At 33.0% G+C, this 21320-nt stretch overlaps 1 long non-coding RNA gene across 1 annotated transcript; it reads left to right on the forward strand.

Annotated features, from left to right (window-relative positions):
* The first annotated feature begins 1008 nt into the window (after positions 1 to 1008).
* On the forward strand, positions 1009 to 13882 carry LOC148942354 (uncharacterized). Its single transcript, XR_016143159.1, has 3 exons — positions 1009 to 1077; positions 6046 to 6228; positions 13731 to 13882. It is a non-coding gene; the product is annotated as an uncharacterized LOC148942354 (long non-coding RNA).
* Positions 13883 to 21320: the final 7438 nt, after the last annotated feature.

Here is a 21320-nt window from a genome sequence, read left to right on the forward strand (position 1 = left end):
CAAGGGAGGATTCGGTGTGGTATTACAGGTTAAAATCTGGATACCTGTTGCTGAATTCTCTTCGATTCCAATGGAATCTCCATCATTCACCACTCTGTAGATGGTGTAAAACATCAGTGGAAACCCCCCAACATATCTTTTTTGAGTGTTTAGTACTGGCACCACAAATAACTAAGATTAAACTAAGCTGCCAGAAAATGGATGTTCCAGAATCATTTGATACCATAATCAATTTAAAACACCATCCTAACACTGAGAGACCAATTTATAACCTGATGATTCAGATCATGAAGACAACAAGAGAACATTGATAGAATTCTACAGTGCAGAAGAGAGCGAGAATGAGTAGGAAGCGCCGTATTGGTACTGGCCGGCCTATGGCCTTAAATTGCTGCTGACAGGTAGCTCAGGTACTCGCGCTTTCCACAACCCATCATCAAAATTATGGCTTCAAATGACAAGCTTAGTGGAGTGTATTTTTAATTTTCAGGTGCTGCTTTTACAATGATATAGAATTACTGCTAACCATTTCAAAAATGTAACTAAGCTGAAGAATAAGAAGGATTGAAGATACAAAATCAAAGGGGTGAAAGGACTTCATGGTAGTCCATATACCCACATACAAATTCTGGAATGGAAATGGAAGCTATATTATCCCCATTTCAATCAAGGGAAGATTCGGTGTGGTATTACAGGTTAAAATCTGGATACCTGTTGCTGAATTCTCTTCGATTCCAATGGAATCTCCATCATTCACCACTTTGTAGAGGGTGTAAAACATCAGTGGAAACCCCCCAACATATCTTTTTTGAGTGTTTAGTACTGGCACCACAAATCACTAAGATTAAACTAAGCTGCCAGAAAATGGGTGTTCCAGAATCATTTGATACCATCATCAATTTAAAACTCCATCCTAACACTGAGAGACCAATTTATAACTTGATGATTCAGATCAAGAAGACAACAAGAGAACATTGATAGAATTCTACAGTGCAGAAGAGAGCGAGAATGAGTAGGAAGCGCCGTACTGGTACCGGCCGGCCTATGGCCTTAAATTGCTGGGGACAGGTAGCTCAGGTACTCGCGCTTCCCACAACCCATCATCAAAATTATGGCTTCAAATGACAAGCCTAGTGGAGTGTATTTTTAATTTTCAGGTGCTGCTTTTACAATGATATAGAATTACTGCTAACCATTTCAAAAACATAACTGAGCTGAAGAATAAGAAGGATTGAAGATACAAAATCAAAGGGGTGAAAGGACTTCATGGTAGTCCATATACCCACATACAAATTCTGGAATGGAATGGCTATAAGTGTCAGCAATTTTTTTTAAGGATAATTTGTATTTTCAAAACCATAGGGTAAGCAATTTTAGGTCAGGGAAATAAACCCGGAGATAACTTCATCCTGGTATTCATTCTGAAGTGTATATATAAATGAGATCTAATAGCCAACTGGTTGGCTAATCTAAATGTGTATATAGCTGAGACTTTAATAGCAAACTAGTTAGCTAATTCTAGGCTCTAATATGTATTAGAAACCTTATTGATAGGCCTAGCTGACTAGTTGACTATTTACAAATGAAGGTCATATATACATGGGATCTTAATAGCCAATTAGTCAGATAATTTTGAATGTTTAGTCTACTAGAAACTGTTTTGATAGCTGACTAGTTGACTATTTTAAACTAAAGTTTATGTAGCCTATACATTGGACATTAATAGCCAACTAGTTAGCTAATTTTATATTGTTTATAGAACTCTAATATTAGCTGACTAGTTGGCTAATTAAGGCTGCAATGTAATGCCAATTCAGGGTATATATATCTACAACCTAACCCTGAATTGGCATATATAGGGGGGGGGGGCTGAAATTCATTTCCAATAGAAATGATTATTACATTTGTAATCAGCATAAAAAAAGGCATCAAATGGTGTATTCACTTTATTCCTAACTCAATAATATGATTTGGTAAAACTTTACCAAAAAAGGTACCTAGGTTAGGTTATGTATTTAATATATGCTTTGCTTTACCCACCACCCCTAATGTGCAAATATATAGCCCAAATTTGTTTCTGAACTATTATATTTTTATTATACTTTTTTTGTTTCATTAGCATTAAAGAAACTTCACATATTGCATGTCTACTGGATACTAAACAAGTACCAAACCTGATAACTGAAAATTCAGGTAAAATGTTGTTTTGTCAAAATTTCAATAGGTCATGTAGAAAAATTTCAGGACCCTCTTGACAGAGAAAGAGTAGAGGTAGGTACTTCAAAATACCTTCCCAGGACAGACTTTAGCCTGTAGACCCATCCCTGAAAGTTTAATTTTCCCAACCTAACCCCTTTCCAAGATAGCCATAAGTAGCTAAAGCAGAATTTTGCTGTATTTGTTTTTCTTCAGGTGGTTCTCAAGGCTTATACCAAGAAACTAACTGACAACAATGAAATCTTACTTTATAATATTCAGGCTATTAGTAGCCTACAAATATTTTATTCTTCTCTGTTGAATCCATCTTTTAAAATAAACTTTGGTAAATATTGAAAACAGTTTCAGACTAAAGTTCAAGTCACACAAACAACTTTTCAACAGAAAACCAATTACTTTTGATAGCATTCACTAAGAAATATATTATTAGGTAGGGAGAGAATGCATGGCTTTTGTCAGAGTAATGAATTTTGTATTGAAAATATAAAATAAGGAGTAAAATAGTCCTGTATGTTTTATTGGGATGTTTCCTTCAGAAGAGCTGTAACTCAAGATGGTAAATTTCTAGTGGATCATATAATTTAGCTAGGATGAAAGTGAAAACATCATTTGATGCCTTTTTATGCTCTTTCATAATTGTGTAATTGCTTCTGGGGCTATTTGCATCTTGAGCCCTTAAAGAGACCACAAAGAAGTTATCAACATTAGTAAAGGTATTGAAAAGGGGTGGAAAATATATAACTAGTTTATAAAAAAAGTTGTTCATGAGCAATATATTCCAAAAATACTTATTTATAACAATTCAAACCTCATTTATTAGGGAACTCAAATATACACCATTTTCCTTCCCATTCCTACCTTAAACCATTTTAACTTTGTAATTCAAAACCTTGCCATCAACAATTGAGGGTATATATTGGCACATTGGGGGCGAAGAGGGAGGGGGTAAAGTTCATGGTAAATTTGCATTGGACCATATAATTTAGCTAGGATGAAAGTGAAAACCTCATTTGATGGTGCCTTTAAGGGCTCAAGATGCAATTAGCCCCAGAAGCAATTATTGAATTATGAAAAAGCATATAAAAGGGCATTAAATGAGGCTTTCACTTTCATCCTAGCTAAATTATCTAACCAACTACAAATTTACTGTTCTATTTTATGTCCTTTTCAATAATCATTTTACTTGCCAATCTCCTAAATTTCAACAATTCCATCAAAATTGAGTGGTTAAACTTATAACAAGTGGTTTTCACAATTCCCCTGGAAATAAATCAGCCAAATATTTTGACAAGAAATACATGATGCATAAGGTGTGTAGATTGTCAACACGCACATTGTGTATTATCTTCTTTGCTCCTTGAAAATCCTTCTAAGGGAAGGAGTATATATCTTTGTACTTTAGATCTATCAAAAGCTTTTGATAGTGTATGTCATAGTCAGCTTTTTTCTGCTCTTTGTGGTTGTAGTGTCAATCTATTGGTTATTTTGCTTCTTTGGTACTGGTACTCTAATTCTTTTCTTTGGCCGAAATCTGTGCCAGCATCTATTATTAAATTGAGAAGAGGTTTAAGGCATGGTGGAGTTTTATCTCCAACCCTTTTTAATTTATGTGTTTCAGGAGTTCTGGCAAAGATATTGGCTACCTATCTCTCCGGTTTTTCTGATGTTTCATACCTGGCTTACACTGATGATCTGCTTCTTATAAGCCATACAAAAAACTGGTTTATCTAACATGGTTTCTTGTGTTGCCACTTCCTTTTCAGACATAGGCCTTTCTCTTAATGTAGATAAATGTAAATTTCTTTCTTTTAATAACATTTCTTTTACTTCCCTTTGCTGTAGTGGCTTTACTATCCCTCTTGTAGATTCTCTTTGATGACTCGGTATTTCAATTACTAATAGTCTTCCGAGCTTGCGCCAGCGCACAGTCTCAGATATTAATATGAAAATTAAATTAGGATATGCTAAGATTGTTGCCAATAGAGGTAAATATAATAAACTCGCATTGGCCAAGCTCTACTTAACTTTTTGTGAACATTCAATTCTTTTTGCTTCTGGAATTTTTCTCCTTCTTAAGAAAAATGAGTTAAAAAGAATCTGGATTAATTATTTTAGGTTTTGTAAATTTTTGTTGTTTCTTCCACCTTGGACCAAAAACCAGGTAGTTATAAATAAATTTCTTGTTCCTAATATTACTGAAAAACTGGAAGCACTACACAGAAAACTTTCAAATACTGCTTGTATCCGTTTTCATCCGCACCATCACCTTATCAGGTTTTTTTCAGTTGTAAGTTATTTTTCTTTTATTTGTTTAGTTGTTTTTCTCTGTTTGGTCATTCTACATTTTTTAGTATTGTAAAGAGTGAGTAGAAATCAAAAAAGGATAATAATAATGACAGCTTGTGGTCATATTTCTGCATATTATTGCTGATTAGATTCTGCAAGTTGTGAGTTTTTTTCTCTTCCTCTTTTCCCCCTCCTTTCATGTTATTTCTTTTTTGTTTTAGTTTCTTTTAAATTATTATGTGTTACTCTGTAACACAGTTTATAGAATTATCCAGTAAGTTTATCGCAGATCATTTCTGGTCTTCATTCTTGGTACAAACAAAAAGCTCCTCACACTTCTTTCTGCATTAGCGGGTTAGTCTGTTTCTGATTGTTTCCAACAAAGTGCATTATTTGTAATAGCGGGTTTCCACTTGTTTCCGATTGTTTCGCGTCTGACTTGTCTGCCCGTGGAAAGATCTGATGTCGCTTATGTTTCTATCTGCAAAAACGTTCTCTGGAGCACTTGCACCTTTGTCCGAGTTTTTATAATGGGTGAGATAGGGAATGATCATACTGGATAATTATATAAACTGTGCTCTGTAACTAGTAGTCTTTGATTTATATATTGATTTGTGTTGCATTTAATGTGTTTTTCCTTGTGATACTTCACGTATTGTACCTCTGTACAGCGTGGGTTAGAAATAAATAATAATAATAATAACAATATAATAGACAAAAAAAATAAAAAAATTAATGATTTAAGACTATAGATGAGACAATTTTCCTCCCAGAAAATTGATCCTGCAGGCAATTCATCTTCTGCAGAAAATTTTTCCTCTGAAAATATCCCCTCACAACATGTAAAATCCCCACCTCTCTGATAATTCTCCCCCTGAAAAATATTCCCTGCATATAAAATAAATATAAGAGTAGAGTTTCAGTAAAACCAGAGCCCATCATCCTGGGTTCTAGTTTAGAGTTTGAATTGCATTAGGAAAGTGGCATTTTTCCTAGTTAATAAAAGCTTATTTTCTACAATTTTATTATGCAATTATTTTTCAAATTAAATGAAAGATATACTGTATTTGAGCTTTCATTGCCTCCTCTTCTAGAAAACAAAGAAAGGAAAACAACCTACTCTTAACCATCTTTATTTTTGGAGATTCTGAACTAGCTGCAAAATATGCAGTTGGGATCCAGTTTAGACTCCAAATCCGTAAAGACATTTCAAAAGAGGATAGAGAAAAGTGTAGAGCTCTAGTTACAGAGCTGTAGGGCCGGATATCTAAGGACAAAAACAATCTTGTCATTAGAGGAGAAACAATTTAAAAAAAAAAACTTGGAGCATGTGGAGTAATTTGTAGCAATGCTCTATCTTTTACTTATAGTGTATTTAGTAACCATAGTTTATCCTCTGAAAGTAAAAACTGTTCATCTGTGAGTGTTGTTGATATAAATAATGGAATGCAAAGTGATTAAATATCTAGTTTGGAATCAGCAACATTTGTTACTGCTGAATCTCTTTCAAGTAGTAATAATGTTTCATCCCTTCCATTTGAGTTGATGTGTAGTGACAACAGTGTCTCAGAACCAAGAAGAGCAGACAAGGATGAAAAAGATTATATACAATTACGAGAGGAATTTTTATTACTGGTAGCCAATGTTAATCAGTTAACCAATAAGATCGAGGAAGTAAAAACCCTTGTAACAAATAAGGGATATGATTTGGTGATGTTAACAGAGGTGAGTTCCAATAATAGTAATACTTGATTGTAGGATAGTCATATCTGTATTCTTGGATAGCAGGTAATATGAAACTTGAGTTCAAGTAATTGCAGAAGGGGTGTATTGGTAATAGTTAGAGCAGAATATAATGTTAAAGTGGTACATACTCCCTCCATTCATGGTTATGTTGAGTTGGTCTACTTTGATCTAAAGGTTCCATATAACCCTGGTATTGCAAGACTTACTTGTATTTACAGAAGCCCTACAGCTCCATCTAAAATTGTTAGAGAACAAGCCATAGCATATCATTTTTGAACAATCAGTGCATCAAATAAAGGTAATTTGCTAATAGTGGGACGTAGTTGATGTTTATTCATTCACATCATCAAGTATGGAGCATGTAACAGCCCCAATTGATCTTAATTTAATTCAAAGTGAAAATATAGGTAATTAAAGTAATTATGAGTATATATCCTTTTCCATGAACTAAAATTTTGTAATAAAAAAACTCAATTATGCAGTTTTACTTTGAATGTTGGCTAAAAGTTAAATTTTAAACATACCTTAATTGGTACTTTGGAGCAAAATTAAGGTCCATACTGGATCTTTTGTGCTATACTTCATTTACAGTTAGATAAAGAGACAGCCTTTAAATTTTAGCATTTTCTTTATTAAAAAAAAAAAACTAATCATGTTTCAAATGCTTTGATTGCTGAAGAAGTTTAAATAATGTGTTTAACTGCATCAAGACACAATCAGTTTTTTTTTTTTTGAAGGAGTCACTGTAGCTTTTTTATTTTTAGGGACTTTGTGCTTCTACTAACCCCCTGTAAAACTAGAGTATTCTATTCAAGTGTTATTGCTGGTAGTGTAAATTTGATAAGTAGTATTAAATTGATTCAGAGGCTCTATTATGGACTTACCTCAAATTCCAGTGGCTGAAGATGTCACCCCTTCTGAAGTTTGGGCTGTTAAGAAAGGTAAGTTATTCAGTTAACTTTAAAGTAAAAGAATAAAGTTATAGCTAAATTTGCCTTAGTAAATAACTTCACGTGTTATCTTGTTTCTTAAATATTGTTCAGGGAAAGAGTTACAAATAAATATGCAACTGCCTATACTCTTGTATCAAACCCTAATGAGCTAAGGTAGATTAAAGTCTTTTGTCACACAAGGCAAATAAAAGATTAAAATATTAACTTTAATTTTGTATGTTTGTGAAGGAATCATAAAATATGGCATAATAATTTTAACTTTCTTTAATGCATGAATTAAAAAAAAAAAAAAATACAAAAAAAAGTGAAGATTATTATTTGGCAGCCTAAATACTTATATTAATTATAAAATTATTTTACTAGTCATAATTCTTTTATACTGTTGTTTAAAATTGTTTATTTAGGTATTTTGTAACTGGCCTAACCAAAGATAAAAAAACAACACAATTATATTGTAGCCACAAGTAAAAGATGCAGAACCTTTCTGAAATGTGTTAAAGGATACTTTGTTAAAATTGAACAGCAATGTTTTACTATAATTTTATAAAAATATCTTAATCATCAAAATATATAAAATTTTCAACCTCAATTTCCCTTGGATTTGGCTCTATTATTCTGTTTTTAGTTTATTTTTTTTTTTGAAAGCTGTATCCAGGAAGAGGAAGGGGGTTTAAACCCTCTCCCTCTCCCCCCTGAAATGTTTTTTCTTACTCTTAAACGCGTAGTAAAAATACATGTAAGTAATTTTTGATGCACTTATTTAAGTTTTAGTACCCCCCTCCCTCCAAATAAAAATCCTGAATACTGTCCTGATTGTGAATTTAGATATTTGTAACGGGCTTAGTTATACTTAAAAACCAAAATAAACAACTTAACTAGTAGATTCGTATACTAGATTTAGAAACTTTCTAAAATGTGTTAAAGGATGCTTTGTTAAAATTAAAACTCAATAAACAGTTGCAGTATAAATGTTAACAGTGAAAGAAAATGCAGTGTTTTCTATCCAGAATAAAAAAATTAAATAAAAATTTAATGTTTTACTCTTCATAACTTCAATACCTCCAAAGTTATTAAGACTCAGAAATATATATCAGAATATATTAAATTGCCAATTCACATTCATGGTTTTTTTCCTTTAATATGAGTTCTGATTGGGATATAATTTCTTTTGATGTTATGAGAAATAAAAACATAGCTCAAAGTAAAATTTGTTTTAAATAAAGTGCAAATTATGTTTTGGTCCTTAGAAGGCCTATATGTCCTGAGTCCTACTCCTCTTTGTGGTAGTTTCTCCTTGTTTTGAGTTTCACTGAGTTATCCATTTTAATTTAAGTTTGTTTATTTGTAGTCAGTGATTTATGGTAGTTCTATTCTTAAGAAATTATTGACCTTTTTTGTGCTCATCTTTAGAATAATGTTACCCTTTACTTTTCTTTGAAAAGGTTTTAAAATTAATTGTAAAATGAAAAACAATTGGATATGTTAAGAAAGCTTTGCTGTTGTCTTATATCCCTTTTATTCATGTTTTGTTTTAGAAGTTGAAGATACTTTTCCTAGTGAGAGTGAGGAGCTCTTTGATATTTCGAACATTTGTTTGTCTCCTAAGCTTGAAGCTGTTCCTTTGACTTCTTTCCCCAGCATTGCAGGATCATTTAAATCAGAAGCTGACACCCAGGAATTGGAGCCCACCAGTTTTGACAGTGAAGGTATGTTTAAAAAATTTGGTTTTGTAGAATCATGTATATCATGAACATTTCATAAAAGAAAACTAGGGTAGATGGACTACATTTTAGTATTTTAAACTAATTTGACTCTTAACAAATCTTAATCTTGACTTTTCTCTTATCTTATTCCAGTATCCAGGCATTTGCTAAACTGGTTTTGAAGTTTAACAACATTTCTCAAAGTGTTTATTGAAAGGTCGCTGGTGAATTTTATATATCTGGAAGCCAGAGAATACAGCTTAGAACTATACTTTTTATATTTCTTTCTCAATTAACATTTAAATCGATTTATTATTTTCCTGAACTAACATGAAGAATTAAGTTTTTGAAACAAACAGAAAATGGATTGGTATTGTGTTGATCAGAATTTTTTACTTTAGAACATTAATTTATTAAAAATGCTAGATTTGTATAAATTTCAGAATTCATTCTGTGCAAGTGAATTGAAAAGATTTTAGTTTGCATGTCAAATGATGTGTTTTGCAATATAAAACTAGAGGTGCATAACAAGTCCCATTGGGCTTCCATAATAGAGACAAAAGTCAGTTTTTGTGTTAGATATGAAATTCTATTGTGATCCACGGGGTATACATCCTCCTAGAATTAGAAATATACTTCTTTTGGGGCATTTGAAAACCAGATTTTTCTAGTAGCGTACTTTTTATTGACAAAAATTGAAACAAGACAAAAAACAAAGAGCTGTGGCCATTCCAGTGCAAACATAATTCAAACCAAAGTTTAAACTAAATCAATCATTTTCAAGTCCCCACGCTCGTATGCGCTCTTCTGAAAATTTAAAATTATGGAGATACGTCCTTTTGGTAACCGACTGACGATATGCTGTGTGTGGTACTTTACCAAAAACAATTGCTCTCGCGTTCAAGTATTTGGTGAGTAACGGAAAGCTCTACTATGACTACCTCTAACAGCAACTACTAACTATTTTGTGTAATGTGTTTATGGATTCCCTTAATCCCTTAGTTCTATAAATTATTTATAGAACTAATCCTCCCATCCCAGACAGAGACAGAAAGTCCTATTGGGCTTTATCAATAGAGACAAAAGTCAGTTTTTGTGTTAGATATGAAATTCAATGGAGATCCCGGGGGCATAAACCGTCCTAAATTTAGAAAAATGCCTCTTTTGGGTCATTTGAAAAATGGATTTCTAGTATTTTTTTTTTTAAATTGAAAGAATTACTACTTCCTCCATGAATTACCCTCCCCATGTTTTGGTTTGGTTTTTACTCTTTAAAATAAATTAGATTTACGTTTACTAGGCACCGTAAAGTGTTGTAGCAATCTCTTTAGGTTAGTATTCCAAGGAAGTAATTAAAGAAATTATATGCAGAAATTGAAATGAGTTGCATTTATCTTTTTGTGTCTGCCCCACATCCTTAAAGATAATTACGATTGAAAAAAAAACAGATGAAAAAAATTTATATTGTGCATTTTTAAAAAGTTATATAATGATACTTTTATATAAATTGTTTAATTACCACGTAACGTGTTTAATTATCTATAATTACATAGCATGTGTAATATCTATAATATCAAATAATAGTATAGCGTGTGTAATTATCTATCCCCAACTTTCAGGATCATGTTGCTGCAAGCACTCTTTCCTCAAATACTTGCAAAACTATTGTATTTTGATTTAATCTTTTACATATTGCATTGTGATTTTATCTACAACTATATGTATATAAGACAAATTTTGTTGCCCTCAAATGAATCAAAGAAAATGCAGAAAATATATTTTTCTTAGCCTAAAATCAGGAATCACTATTAGGTATGCAGACTAGGAAAAGTTGCAATGCTGGTTTTTAATATGTTGTTACTGGGTGCTAGTACTATGCATATGCATAGTCTCTCCTTTTATGGAATTAATTTAAAAACTTTTTCTACAAGACATGTTTTTCAAAGAAAATTAAATAGCGCCATTAAACCAATAATGAGTAAAAATAAGGTCAAATAATCTTCCAAGCATAAAACTACCACAAATCACTATCAATAAATAAATGAAAACAAAAATAAACAGAAATTACAAAAAATAACCAAGTCAAGCTAAAAGTAAGCAAGAATTAACAGGAGTAGGGCTTATAATACTTATGCCTTTTCAAGACCAGTTCACAATTTATGCTATACTGAATAAAAACTAACAAATGACGGTGGATTGTCAGTTAAATTGACATATACTATTAAATTGACATTTCTTTAACATTAAACTGACATTTATTTGTTAAGGTTTAGATAATTTTTCAATTGTTAAATTAAAGAAACGTGAAAACATTTCTAACATAATCTGTTTTAAGCCAAGCACAAATTGTGTTTTGGTCTTTTTCTGGCAAATTTTGAAGGCTGTGGGGGATTGTTATCCTCAAAGACGTAATGTCGAGACCTTTCAATTACGGTGAACAAAATAAAAATTTAGCCCTCTCAAAATTTCAATCAAATACATTTCTGAAAAATATTAGGTGTCGGGAAGATGTAAACACCCTCCGATCTCTTTGAATCTTAAACAGGGCATTATAACTTCTGATTACCAATCGAATGAGCCCTCTCAGAAGTTTATACGATCACGCGGTCTGTATATGTACCTTATATACACCCAGGACATAACTTACAACACGAGCCCTGAGGGCTATGGTCAGGTTTTAATGCTCAACGACCTTAATTCTGGACCTTTTAATTTCAATGAAAAAAATAGCTTTATAAGAGGTTGGTTTGGTCGGGTTGGGGGACAGAGTGGGCGTGGGAGGGGTTGTTTTCCTCCCCTCTTTTTCAAGTTTTAGAAAGGGCACGGGCCCTTTCAATTTCCAATCGAATGAGCTCTTTGAAGTTTTTAAGAAAACACATGGGCCATCTCAAAATTTCTATCACATGCCCGAAGTTTATACGATAAACCTTTCTATATATACCTTATATTCAGCCTGGACATAACTTACAACCCTTGCTTTGAGGGCTGTAGGCGGGCTGTCATCCTCAAAGACATAATTTCCGGACTTTTCAACTACGTTGAACATAATGGCTATCATAACATTTTGACTGAATGTGTGGGGAAATGGTGGGCGTGGTAGAAGGTTTAGTTGCCCTCCAGTCACTTTTGACTATTAAAAAGGACACTAGCAGTTTCAATTTACAATGGAATGAGCCCTTTTCGAAGTTTCTACTTCAAGTCCTTCGATAGGAAGTGTCCTGGCCTAAGACCAAAAAAAAAAAAATTAATACATTGTACCCACAGTGCTCTTTACTTAAGCAGTACTATAGCGCTGCCCAAGATTACTTCCACCTCAAACCCTAATATGATTGGACTAATATAATTCTTTTTTGAATCTCATTGAGTTTGTTCATACCTTACAGAAAACTTATGCTTTAATTAAACCATTAAACTAAAATTAATTTTCAAAGTTATCAACTACTTTGTTTTTTATTGTTGTGTATGGGCGTTAAAAATAGCTTTTGTTCATCTAAAAATAATAAACTAATATTTGTCAAATAAAATGTTTTATGAAACAAAGAAATTTTAAATATAGGCTACTGCTATGGCTGAATCTAAACAGATAAAAGAAGAGTTAATTTTTTTTGTCTGCTGTTGTCTAGCTAAAAAATTCGGCAAACAAAAACACACTCCTGGAAGTTTTTCTGCTTGGAACAAATAATGTCTTATAGATCTTGTTCAGTTGAACTATAGTTGGATTAATTGCAAATTCAAATTTTCTTCTTTTTTTTTCTAAACAGATAAACGCTTTTTAAATTATTTCAATTCTAAAATTGGAGAAAAAGGTGATAATAACCAAAATTTATTGAAGTAATCGTTAGATTATCACTCTTGAGTTTGTTCAAGGCTCCTGTTTTACCGCCTTTTTAAATTTTGAAAGAATTGTTTTCTGACTTCAAACTGTCCAAATACTTCATCCCCACCCTCTAATTTTCCAATACAAAGTTCACATAAATAAATTTGAGGTTAGCTGCCAAAAAGGCAGGATTAGCAATAAGAAAGTGTTTTTAATTATTTTCTTTCATTCTTTTTCTTTTAGTATAAACAACAGTTTAAATGTTGTAAGCAATGGGAAATCATGCTTTACAATCAATTTCGATAGCAAATACCTGTTTGACGGGTCTCCATGTCTGGTTTTCTTGTACAGTTTATATCGCTGTGTTATATATTGAAATATATAATTTGGGCTTCATATCGCCTTCCAGTTGTTTCTAGTTTTTGCGGTAGTCACACTCCTGTTTTTTTTTTTTTTTTATAATACAAAACAAGGCATGGATAAGATGTGCGGTAAACCCGGACTAGTTCAGGCCAAGCCAAATTTTGCACAAAGCACCAAGTATATATGTAAGAATTTATTTTGTTGAGGGGGGAGTCTATAGAATTTATTTATTTTGTATACTTATTGATAATCTATGAAACTATTGAAAACATATACAGGTTCAGATGTTTTACTCTGCAGTAATTCCTTACTGATAAAGTGATTATTTGCACGCTGGAATTACATCAAGCAACAAAGAAATGAGGCCAAGGGAAAACAAAAATATTTAATTTTAAATTATTTCAATATTGAAATTTTTGAAAAGGGAGATAATTAAAGAAATTTAATGAAGTAATGTTTAGATTACCACTTTTCAGTTTTGTTTATGGCTCTTGTTTTATCACCCTTTTAAATTTTGATATCTATTTTTGTTTCGGTTGCTTTCTTGGGTTTGGGAGCCTCATTGCAACTGAGTAATTTGTTGAGATTTTATTTTTATAGCCTTTTAGAGTTGCTTTTCCTTATTATTTTTATTTGTTGTTGTAGGTGTTGAAGGTCCTTCAATAAGTGCTGCTGCAACCCTAATTGAAACCTCAAATTCTTCTCTATCACCAGGATATCAAATTCTCTCTGAGGGTGTTTCACCCAGGATTTCCACATCCCTTCTAGAATTGGACTCCCATGAAGTGGGTCTCGATGACGAATGTACAATTAAACGAATAATGTTTCTGAATTAATTTTTAATAAGAAAAAAAAATTGCTACGATAAAGCATGGAACATTAAATAAAGCTCTAGATAGCGTTATTAAAAGATTTTACTTCCATAAACAGTGTTACTAAAAGCTTTAAACACACAGCGATTGTAAGATTTAACATTGACAGTATTATTTGAGCAGGCTAAAGATGCACAATGTTGGCAAAGTGCCGATTGATTTGCTATTCTAGTCTTTATTGAGCGAGTATAAATATGTTTCTATTCATAAAAATTAACTACTAACTACTTGATATGAAAATCTGTGAATACAACTCTATATTTGTGAAATCAGATTCATAACAATCAAGTTTATCACTCCTAAATTTGTTCCGACCTCTTGTTATGTCTAGTTTTATAAGTTTGTTGACTGGTATTTGCATGCTCTGTGGCTTTCATTCTTTCTGGGTGAATTATTCAGACAATGTTATTGTTCATTTATCTTCTATTTGTTAATTTTATTTTGTAGAAGCTGAAGCTGCTTCAACAATTGATACTGAAACGATGTTAGAAACTACTAGTTTTATTCTGTCATATGGGCATCAAAATTAACCTTTGTGTATTTCATTTAATAGAACATCTGAATCAGACTTACAGGAACTTGGTAGAAGTAATAAAAGTATTATTTGGACTTATTAGTGTTACTTTAAAATTCGGGCTGATGAAGGATTATTTTGTTGAAAGTTTTTTCCTATCTAACAAACGTTCTTCACGTTTTTGTATTTGAAGTAGACTGGTTTAAGGTAATATAAAGACATCAAAAAAGAAGAAAAACAAAATTGAAATGAAAGATAAAAAAGAGAAAATAAATGAAACAAGGACACACTCAACACTCAAATTCTGTTCATATTCTTGCTCACATTTTAAGCTCATCTGAGGTTAAAAGCTCCTATGGCAGTTATTGTGGTCCCTTTCGTCGATTTTTATCCCAAGTGAACGCATAATTTTTGGAAAGGATGGGGGGGGGTGTAAACCACAGCACTGAACATTGGTTTTCAGAGTTATTACATGCTCATTGTAATAACTCTTTCACAATTGTATTTTTTAAGTAAAATTGTTATACAAACTTGTACAGAAAGAATTAAAGGAAATAAGAACGTCCTTTGAGTGGGTAAAGAGGGAAGCTTTCAAGAGAGTGAGATGAAGGAAAAGCCTCAGTAGCTGTTGGCCTCAGGCAACACAGCTTTGTTGGCCTCAGGCTGTGTTGGCCTGCGGTGAGATGTTACTAGTATTACTCGAGTAGACTCAGAAAATTACATATATCACGTTTGTAAGTCTTTCTTATAACTGACTCTCCCCATCCCCCACTGCCCACTTATGCTTTGGTATACCCATGGAGTGTATGTTTGGTCGTACGGTTTAATATTACTTAAATCATAAATCATACAAAAATATTCTCGAATGATATGGAGAAAGATAGATGTACAGCACTGAAAAAGCTTGACGAGATAATTATTTATTGAAGCCTTCTATGTATCACATTAGTAAAAATTTCTTATAACTGACCCCCAACCCCTTCTTCCTTTCCCCGCTTATTCCTGGATATACCCAGAGAGTGAACATTTGATAGTTGAGTCTATTATTGGTTTTTAATTAAGTCTTACAAAATTACATATTTAGGTTCACTATGAAGATAGATACACCAGAAAATAATTCGTTGAAACATTTAGAAGCATATATAGCTTGTTTTTCATACCCTATATAACTTTCAAACATCTTAAGTTTTGAAGCTGACAAAGACAATTTTTATTATTCCTAATCTAATTATCCTATGAAATTGAACTAACTAAAAGTTTTTTTTTTAATTTTATTTAATAATTAAAGCAACTGAATAGAACCAGTGTAAGACAATGTGTATCCCGATCTTTTAATATCTTTTGAACGTTTGACTTTCATATAAATTTTTTATTAGAGCCCGACAGATATGGATTATTTGGGTCCGATTAATATACTCATTTTGGTGATTTTGGGTGTTTTTGTTTTTAGTTGTTTAACGTTTTTGAAATCACCATACATTTTGAAGATTGATGCATCAGGTGTGTAATGACAGCTGCTGCTATTATATCACCACAATCAGACTTAGCTGATTGTGTCCAAGGGCTGGACCAGTCCTAAGGACTGGACAAGCAAAATTACCTGAGGAAAATCTGGTGCGATCTTCTGGATAAGTTGCAAATATGAGACTCAATATTTATTTCCCGTAGGCCGATAAGGACTCTGGCCGTAATATCGGTCTAGTACTGGTGTTCAGGCCCTAAGTGTTACAATGTTAATTTTTGTGATTTTATTATTTTATTAAATTGAGTAAAGAAATTTAATTCTTTTTTTTTCGATACAAGGATGATGCATTCTACTTTGTGCAGCTCTGATGGTTTGTGTCATCCAATACTCTTAGGCCCAAAACCAATCGTTATGAGTAAAAAAAACTGACAGAGAAGGCTATTGAAGAACTTACAGTTGGAATCTTGCGATGCGGCTCCTGTGGAAAAGCAGAGAAATCTCCTTTGATTCTAGATCTTCACATTGAAACAGGTTGTGAAGAGCTTTCACCAATAGAGTGTGATATCTGCCCAGCAGTAGTTTGTGATTACAGTAATTTTGTTGTTCATTACATAGAACACCAAATGGGAGAGACACGGTTATATGCCATTTGTTTAAGAGAATATATTGATGATATGAGACAACATCTAGAGTTACAACGCTAATTCTTGCCAAAAATGTCTGACCTAGACCTACAGGAAAATGAATCGCAAGTCGTTTCACAAAATTCGTCAGCAAGCCAATACTCCAATTAATTGAAACCATAATCTGATTAAAAAAAGTTAGCCGATCAGAAAACACACTTGCTCAGTAAAAATAATACAAAATTAGAAAGACGTAAAAGTATACACACAGAAAAAAATATATATGAATGTAATCTATGTAAGAAAGGCTTTTAGTTTCCAAGCTCTTTCAAAAATTATCAAATAGTGCATACAGATGAGGGACCATGTGAATATGAGATATGTAAGAAATGTTTTTTACATTAAGCAATTTGATACAGTACCAAATTATCCAGGCAGGTGAGACCACACTTAAATGTGGGATGTGTAAAAAATGCTTTCCTGACCCAAACCGTTCGAGGAAGAATCTAATAGCGCATACAAGGGATAGCCCCGTTAAACGGGAGGTTTTCAACAAATTCTTTTCTTCAAAAAGACATTTGAAAGAGAACCAAATTATACATGCATGTGAGATGTAATAGGAATACGATATATATAAAAAATCCTTCCCTGCACAAGGCCATTTGAAACAGCATCAAAAAGTGCAAACAGATGAGAGACCATTGGAATGTGATATATGTAATAAATGCTTTTCTAAATCAAGCAATTTGAATTAGGATCAGATGGTGCATGCAGGTGAGAGCCGATTTAAATGTGATAGACGTAAGAAATGCTTTTCTCGTCCAAGCCTTTTGAATATCCATCAAAGAGCCCTTAATGGTGTGAAACCATTCAAATGTAATTAATGAAAGAGAACGTTTTGAGATAAGTCGGCTCAGAAATATCACCTAACAACCCATTCTAGGAAGAAGTGTGATAGTTAATAGTTAACAATAAAAAATTTGGATGGAATAATGATTTTTGTAGACAGAAGTTGAGATAGACGTTGAAGAATTAAAGCTGATCCATGCAAGCTAATCCTCAGATCTGAACTAACTCTTTGCTCTATGTATCCGTGAAAATTCTCTGGTTTTTCTTATTATTTGCCAAGTAAGGCTTGATCTCCGAGAAATCTTGTATTTGTAAAACTACAGAAGCAGAGCCAGTGCCTATTTTCTTCTTTCTTAGTGCCCATTTGGCCTTCTAATTTCTAGTGCATGGGAAATTATCTATTTAAATGGGTAATTTCAACTCAAATAGAATTCTTCAGAGCTCCAAACGCATGATCACTACGTTTGAGTAACGCAAGAGTACGGTCTGAATGATCTCCAGGACGGAAGTGAGGGTTTAGTGTGATAGTGGAGAGAACAAGGGTAAGGTCACAGGGCCAGGAGATTCAAAAGTGGCTAGAGGAGATGGTGAATTCCCAGCTTCTAGATCTATATGCACAGGTCAGAGAAGTACAGGGAGGAGATTTATTTTAGGACCAAGAGGGCGACTTAGGCTTTTTGGTAAGTGTGAGGGCGGATGCGTTACCTGATGGGGAGAGAAAGAAGCAAATGGATCAGGTAAAACTACCAAGGTAAATGAGGCTTTTAACTTGATCAATCTTATCGTTATACAACATCCCCTCTTCACCTTCACTTAATCCCAGTCTTATAGAATTAGTCTTCTTGATATTAAGTTTCAAACATATTCTTGCACTTTGAACTCCAAAATCCTCCAAAAATTAATTTTTTTCTCTATTATAAATATTGGAGAAATCTATAATCCTGTTCTTGGATCCACTAAAGTGCAAAGATCGCACATATGAGATTTTACCTTTTCTGCATAGATTATTGTTTTTCCTTGATTAAAGTACCTTACAGTCTAATGCCAAACAGAATATTAGTGAAAGATTTCTTTCAGACATTCACTTTCTTTCAAGAAGTCAAACAGCACGTTCTAGAGTTCCAATCTCAAGAGCGCTGGTTTAGCATGGTTGATGTAATTAAAAGCTAGTGCAAACAGCATTCAATTAAAAAATAGAAAAACCAGTGCTTTCGGTTGTTATTAGAAAACAGATCAATTTTATGTTGAAACCACTGTCAGTGCCAAAAGAAATCGTACAGAAGACAACCACGATATCTTGTATTTTCTATATTCCTTGTAATCAAATATTCTATACTTCGTAGTCGATGGAATAATTTCAGAGCAGACAAAGGTTGGGAAAAAGCTTCTTGGTTATCATGGGTGCATGCACAGTATTAGACATTGTACATGATTTCTCTGTATTATCTATCAAGGAGTTGACCACAGAGTCAGAAATAGCCATTGCAAAGTCTTACGCACAGAGTAAAAAGCCGGAAAGCTAGTTGAAAGCTCTTGTTTCTCATACTTAAAATAAAAACAGCTCAAAATAAGTATTGTTTTCAGTAAAGTACAAATTATATTCTGGTCTTTAGAAGTCATGAGCATGGATGGAGGTGTCCCATTTGATGTAGAATAGGCACTTATTTTGACAAACAGATAGGCTTTTCACTTTTTTGTATATTTGTCGCCTAGGTGTATGTTTCAAACAATTGGATAAAAAAAAAAATATATCAGCAAATCTTTGGGAGCCCCCTCTCAAATAAAATTTGGTGTCCACTTGGCCGGTTGATACTAAAAATTTTAGGCTGATCCAGAAAATAGACTTTTTAGTTGCAGTTGTAAAACTGCATTGAGATGAAGTCTTGTAGTTAAACATTATTTTGTTGTCAACAAAGCAAAAAAATTCTTTTTTCTGCTTAAAAAGTGACCTTGGATTCTCTAAGACGTTACTTTAAGTGACCTGGCATCTGAAATAATTAAATCTGCTATAATAATAGTTACCGCTAAAATTACTTTCGATACTTAAAATGTTTGATATTGTAGTAAATATTATTAGCAGAGATCCTACGTTTAATATTGAGAATATTAAAAAAAAAAAATTCAAAATTACTCAGGGTTCTTCCTTAACTGTTTGTAAGGACTCAGTTCAACTCAGCTTAACCTAACTTCCTTGTGGACGAGATGACAAAAATTTACCATGCACTTTCAACTGAATTGTTTAATGTCCGACTTTTGCCTTTACATCCTTCCCCCCAAGTAGATAGATAGAATGAAACTCGATGAAATAACAAGACTCAAGTGTTGAGTCTTGTGAAACAATAAATATTGTGGGACACAAATAGTCGAATATTAAGTCAAATTAATATACTACACGATCCGCTTACGCCCTCTTAAGGATAGTGTATTTGTTGAGACCATTTTGAGATTTCTTAAATTTTCGTGGAGCAAGAAGCTGCTAAGTGTTTTGAAACAAATACGAAAATAACACCAAAACAACAACTTTTCATTTCTTTTTATTGTGTGCTAAGGTAAGAACCATGTCCCACAGGACCTTATTTTTCTTGTTAAATGGTCGGATACTTCAAAATCCTGATAATCATGCGTTTTGAGCTTTGGAGAATTCTATTTGAGTTGAAATTACCCATTTAAATAGATATTTTACCAGGCACTAGAAATTAAAAGGCAAAATAGGCGCCAAGACAGAAGAAAATAGGCACTGGCTCTGCTTTTGTAGCTTTATAATTGCAAGAGTTCTCAGATAAAGATCGAGCCTTACTTGTCAGAGAATAAGAAAAACCAGAGAATTTTCATTGATACATATAGCAAAGACTGATTCATATCTAAGAATTAGCTTGTAAGGAACAGCTCTACTTCTTCAACGTCTATCTCAACTTCTGTCTACAAAAATAACTGTTCCATCCAAAGTTTTTATTGTTAACTATAAGACTTCTTCCTAGAATGGGTTGTTAGCTGATATTGCAGGGATGACTTTGCTGAGAATACTCTCTTGCAAAAATTACATTTGAATGGTTGCTCACCTTTATGAAGTCTTTGATGGATATTCACATGGCTTGGACAAGAAAAGCGTTTCTTACGTTAATCACATTTAAATGGGCTCTCACCTGTATGCACAATTTGATGCGCATTACAATTCCTTGAGGAAGAAAAGCATTTATCACGTTTAAATGGCCTCTTACCTGTATGCACCATTTGATGCTCCTTCAAATTGATTGATCTAAAAAATCATTTATTACATATATAGCATTCAAATGGTCTCTCGTTTGTATGCACTATTTGATGCATTTTCAAATTGCTTGATGAAGGAAAGCATTTCCTACAAATCTCACATTCAAATGATATCTCATCTGTATGCACAATTTTGTGGTTTTTCAAAGGGCTTGGTTGAGGAAACCTTTTCTTACATATTTCACATTTAAATGGTCTCTCACCTGTATGCACTATTTGATGTGTTTTCAAATCGCTTGGTTTAGAAAAGCATTTCTTACATATCTCACGTTCAAATGGGCTCTCATCGGTATGCAGTATTTGGTGCTGTTTCAAATTGCTTGGTGAAGAAAAGCATTTCTTACATACCTCACATTCAAATGGCCTCACATCTGCATGCAATGTTTGATAGCTTTTCAAACGCCCTGGTGTGTGAAAGCATTTTTTACATATCTCATTTATCCATTACCTTTCACCTGTATGCATCATATGGTAGTGATTCAAACGGATTGGTAAAGATAATCAGTTCATATATATATAACATTCGCACGGCCCCTCACCTGTATGAACACTTTGATATCTTTTGAAAGAGCTAGGAAACTAAAATCCTTTCTTACATAGATTAAATTCATATATCTTTTTTCCTGTGGATATACTTTTATGTCT

Source organism: Artemia sp. Qi Xiang Cuo, chromosome 17, assembly GCF_049724085.1.
Source record: "Artemia sp. Qi Xiang Cuo chromosome 17, ASM4972408v1, whole genome shotgun sequence".
NCBI lineage: Eukaryota > Metazoa > Arthropoda > Branchiopoda > Anostraca > Artemiidae > Artemia > Artemia sp. Qi Xiang Cuo.